Genomic DNA, 6,000 nt, shown 5'->3' on the forward strand with positions numbered 1-6,000 from the left:
TTTGCTCGCGTTAATATTTAAGAGGAGTTTATTCGTAGCGCGCACCAAACAAACATAGTTTGATTCTCATTCAATCAAATACAATGAAAAGAGACAGATATTTGCTAAAACCTATTTACGAAATTTCAATGAGTTTGATTGGTTATTATTCAAATGAGAACCAAACTGCGTTTGTGTGGGGAGCGCGATAAGAAACTTTTCTTAAACCAATTAATAAAAAGTTATTGTAACTGCCTATTGTTATATTTTATGCATGTATTCCATAAGAAAAGTCTTAAAATTTTATATTTACTTTTAATAAATAATTAAAAATTAAAAATTTTGGTATTAATTACTTCATTTTATGAATTATTTCCATGTTTATCTTCAAGCTACATTTAAAGCTATTTAAACACAAAAAAAAAACTTTGAAAATTTGACAAGTATACTTGCCGAAGAGGCCTTGATGTGCAAATATGAAAAAATCTCGATGGGAGTTTCTCGTTGTACCTTTTGGCGTGGAGATCCGGGCCCCATAGCCTCAAAGCTGTGCAGCCCGGGGTTCGAGCTCTTGTGTAGGAAATTTCAAAAAGGGTTCTCGACTCAACCAGGGATCCGAGAGTGGGCAGCTACCTTGGGCAAAGACGGACTAGTTAGGCCATTCAAAAGGGCAATACTGCCAGCATCTTGTTTACAATGCCTGGCTGCGGTGGTTTCGATGAGGTTGTACATTTAATTTAATTTATTTTAGTTTTAATTTAGATTTAAGTTTATTTTGTAGAATTGTTAATTATTATAAGTACTTAGTGCTATTTATTCTTGCACAATCAGTGTGCCATAACAATAAACTAATACTTTGAACGAGAATCCATACTATAATATTAATAACTCTCTGTTAGCTTATCATAGCTCATCAATTTAACCGATTTTGCTAAAATTTGGTACAGAGATAGCTTGCATCCCGGGGACGGACAGAGACTATTTTTGTCCCGAAAAATCAAAGAGTTCTCACATAATTCTTAAAAAAACATGCATCCACGTGGAATTCTCGGGCACCATCTACGTATTTGCAAAGAGTGTAATGAGTAGCTGTCGTTGAGAAAACGCTTACAACAGCTGTTCATAACATTTGCAAAGAAAAAGATTTTTTTTGACTCATCATGTCATGCCACTAATAATTCTATTGCGTGTTGCGTTTTTCGTTTTGAATCTTACAGTATTCTCATAGCTAACTATAATTATTTTATGGCTATTGTTTAAAAATGTCCGTTCCAAAATTGTGAAAATCTTTCAGTTATAGTTTTATTATAAGTAAATACTAAATACTAGCTACTTCGTGGGTTTACCAAACTAAGGCTGAAATCTACATAATATTATGGCATTTTCAACTTTGCTCAGAAATAAGACACTGTTAAAAGGAGACAGTGGGAGTTATACTATAGCTGGCTTAAATCTGTCTCATTTTAGCAGTGTCTTAAGCTGAGCAAGTCTGAGCATCGTCAAGTTCGCTCTATCAATTTCATTTTTAGATAAAAGTAATATTTGCTTGAATTCCATTAATTTTTTTAGCCCGCAACTTAAAAACTCTTTAACAGAAATTGAATCTGCAGATGTATGTATTAAAATAATAAGTATAATATTCTCTCTCACACATGACAAAATATAAAGGAAAAAATCAAAAACCGAAATACAAAATAAATTACTTTATTTAATACGTATAAGCAGATACAAATACATACTTTAAACAGTAGAACTTTTTAGATTTGGAATAATGATTAAAAAATAATATTAAAATTGTCTCGATTCATTTCAACGCGAGCAAACGCAAATAGCTTGAGCGTTACAGCGACCAATCCTGAAGCCCCAGGATCTGCACACAGACTGGCACTGGCTGGCGATGCATATGCGGATGATCTGGCGGCTGTCCGAGCGGAGGATGGGGTTGTTCGGGTCAGTCACGATGAAGGGAAACGCCGAGCCCGGGTTCAGAATGTACAGCTCATCTATAAACAAGTAAAGCCCTTTCATATGATACCCCACTTTGTATAGTTATCTTACTTTGAAAATTGAAACACATTTTAATTTTTTTTTAATTATGTAACCACAAATTCGTGGTTTTCAGATTTATTCCTGTATCTGTGCTATAAGACCTAACTACCTGCCAAACATGATTATAGGATAACGGAAAGACAGACAGACAGACAGACAGACAGACAACAAAGTGATCCTATAAGCTTTCCGTTTTTCCTTTTGAGGTACGGAACCCTAAAAAGGGTAAACATTAAAATATCGTGATGCTGTTTGCAATTTCCTTCCAAGAATTCTGCCTTGAAAGGAAATTCATGAAGCAGCCTGGGATAATATCTGTACTTGTTCGTAACTATTATCCTGTACATGACATCCTACATTGTATTTAATCTAGCCTTGAAGAATATGTCTTAGGAAAGAGAGACGTGGGAAGAAACCTGGTACCTGGAAGAATGTAGGTAACCCTTTTACATGCGTTGAAAGAAAGTTTGCTACAGAAACAATGTTTACTATAGTAATTATAGTTATTACATTGAAGTTGGAAAAGCTCAGTATATAAAATTAAGTAAACAGATTTTTTTACCAGGTTGTTCAACCTCGACATCTTCACAGGAAGCAGTGTGGACCGCCAGCAGCACTGCGCAGAGAGCGACGAATGCTACGAACAATTTGTTACTCATGATTATTTCTTTAGTTTAGTCTTTCAACTGTGCTTTTGGCAATTAGTTCCCGATATTTATACGGAAAAGGAAGAAGATAAGGGTAGTAAAAATAATCCATTTTGGTGCAATCAATATTGTTATTATTGAAATATACAAGCCCTACAATTACCTACAAGATAACAAAATTTCCCCTGTCTTTTGCGGTGATATTCTGAAAAATATTTATTAGCCATCTATAACAATGACGGTGAAATAAGCGACGTGCGATTTCAATGTAGATAATAAAGATTTGAAAGACTATTTTAGGGACTTTTTTACTAAGCTAGTAAATATTTACTAGGTAATATTGCTATTGGTGTTTTGAAATCATGATAGAGTTTAATATTTTTTGCGTATACATCATTTGACCGTGTACATTCCATCAAAGTTTTGTTAAGTAGTAAACTTATTTTTTTTAACTTTCCAGCAAGTTTATTTCTATATTCATTTTATATTATCCTTACGAAGTGTTGTTTTAGCACAGTTTACCACAATAATGCTGTCACACCATCCAAGAACACGCAATTTACGGGCTTCCTCTGTGTACGGAATAAAATTTGATTCGTGCGTCCCTTGAGAAATTAGCAATTTTTTCTCATTTCTTTCTCGGAAGAAAAGAGCCCTGATGAAAAAAATCACGTTAGGCCGAGACAGTAGATGAAATAGACGTTACAAAATAATATAATGTCAATATTATATAATAATTACATTTACATGGTTACTATGAACGCAATAATATGTAGGTACTATACATTACATGAATACCATACAAGTATTCAATATACTTACTGTTTATAGTTAGTGGCAATTCTTTTTCGGTTAATAAAAACTTTAGGCATAAAATGAAACAAATTGTAAAAAATATTTTATAATATTTTCCTTATTATTCTATATTCAGTAAATCTGTATAATAAACTGTAAGGATCTGTAGCTAATCTTGAATGCAAAAGTATTACGAGAAAATTCAATCGAGTACCTACTTTTATTTTCAAAAGCATAATATTGCCTTTATCTTTCGTTGGCGGTGGTAGTTCAGTTGATTTTGAATTGGCATCGTAGGCATCGATATTGGGCGAGTTAACACGAAATCGTTTTTGTTCTTTGTATTTTCTAGCTCGTAAGTTTAGTTTTAATTTTGTAGTTTTACCATCATTTGTATTTTTTGTTCTTGTGAGTTCTTTGAACTACATTTTTTTTTTTAAATCTATTTCAGTTCAGAATGTATTGCTGTATTCGCTAATTGCTTTCCAACATCATTTTATATTTATTGTAGTACCATTTGCACCCTCATTTCTGATCACAGAAATTTTAATTTTACTAGGATTTCTATATATAGAGCCGACCTTGCGTTATAATATCCTTCTTTTTTGAAACTACCTAAACACCGATACACTACTGAGCATGGGTCTTCTCTTCGAATGAGAACATTATGGAGAACTCTCTGTTGATGTTTTCTTCACCGTTAAAGCAATCGATCTTTAATTAATTAAAAGGCACATAACTTAGAAAACTTCGAACCCCCGACCTCTGATAGGGGGACCGGCTTAACCAGTAGGCTATCACCTGTTTTTTTATTAGTGCCCGTGGATCATTAGTAACTTTTATTATTTGCAAATGATTGTGCTCTGATAAATAATCATGATTCATATCAAGCAGTAAACATTATTCCGGAAGTTAAGCATTATTTATCTAATCGGCATTAAAGTGAAATTATATCTCTGGCTATAAATGAAAACAAATAGATAAAACATAAGGTTTTTTTAGTTTATTTTTTCAAAAATTTCTTAAGTGCACAAAGTAAATCCATACTGTTAATTTATTAATTTAATATAATAAATGCAAGTGTGTCTGTCTGTTTGCCTAACCGTCTGGTTGCTAGGTTTTCACAGTCCAGCTATTCAACCTATTTTGACAATATTTGGTAAGATATGTCTAACTTTACCAAATTTTGGTATTTTAGTAGTCTATGGACTACTTTTTATGCCAGACAATAAAAGAGTTCCCCGTAATTTAAAAACCTAAATCCACACGGGCGGAGTCGTAGGCATCATTTAGTATCAAAATAAACTTTTACATCCGAGCTGGTAAATCTCAATAGATGGCGCCACATACTTCAAATTACTGTACTAATTAATGTATCATAACGGGTCTTCATAGATCATAGATCCTCGCACTCACTCTATCCTATATATCCTTTCCTTTCCCACTCATGGACTCAACGCAACGCTAATGTACGAAAAAAAAACCGACACCTCAGTGCAATATAATCCATCGTGTCCGCTGCAAGTGTGCTTTTAATAAACCACCGCAATACCACGTGCGCGCCGCCATTGTGAAGTTATACATACCGCTCATCGAAAACTGTGTCTACACCCAACACGACACATAGTGCAACAGCGATTTACAAATATACCCTGGCCAGGGATCAGTGATGGTAAAAGTGTGGTGACGAGAAAGCTGCAGTTCGGAACAGACTTTTGAACCATTCCAGCCACGTAAGTCCAAATTTACCTAACCACTCCCTGGACACATCCATTTTTTCTCCTTCGTCGAATGCTACGTTTTTATGGGGCAATTAACCGCTAATACAGTCCATTAAAATCAAAATAATTTTGACCGCACGTTTTCAAATATGGTGGCATAAAGCCCCCTTTAATTTTTGTTTTGGAGCTACCATATTTTATGGTCCATTCTCGAACCGGATTTCAGAATCTTTTAATCGGATTTATGGGCTTAACCATCCGATTTCAGAATAAAATTGACTCGATTCTTTAGTTAAATTAAATTATAGTAGGTACCATCTACCTACGTCGAGTCAATAAGTTTGAATTATTTCAAGTAGCATTCACGATTTATGGATACCTAATGTTGCATCGTGTCGTAATATTGCAGAATTATTAGATTATAAGTACGGCCTACGATATACCTACGTAATTCTAGCGTTTGATATTCTAGGTTAGAAGTAATAAAGTATTTTTTATAAAATTTCATATACCCGCACAGCTTTATTATTTCGGTATAAGATTTAACCATAATATAATTCCGCAAACCTGGAAAATAAAACGTATAGATCTACTTATAGGTACGTAGTAGTTAACATTTAAGTTGTCGTTACTTATAAGACGCGAATAAGGTAGGTACCTACATAAGTTCCGCTGTCGATTTTATGAATAGACTAATGTAGGTACGAGCCATTGCGCGCGGAGTAGGTATTCAACCAGCATTGTGATTATTGTATGCACTCAAATACGCGTTCCGTAAATAATATTTTTACGTTTGCAACGCAATAATT

The sequence above is a fragment of the Maniola jurtina genome, chromosome 6 (assembly GCF_905333055.1).
Source record: "Maniola jurtina chromosome 6, ilManJurt1.1, whole genome shotgun sequence".
Taxonomy (NCBI): domain Eukaryota; kingdom Metazoa; phylum Arthropoda; class Insecta; order Lepidoptera; family Nymphalidae; genus Maniola; species Maniola jurtina.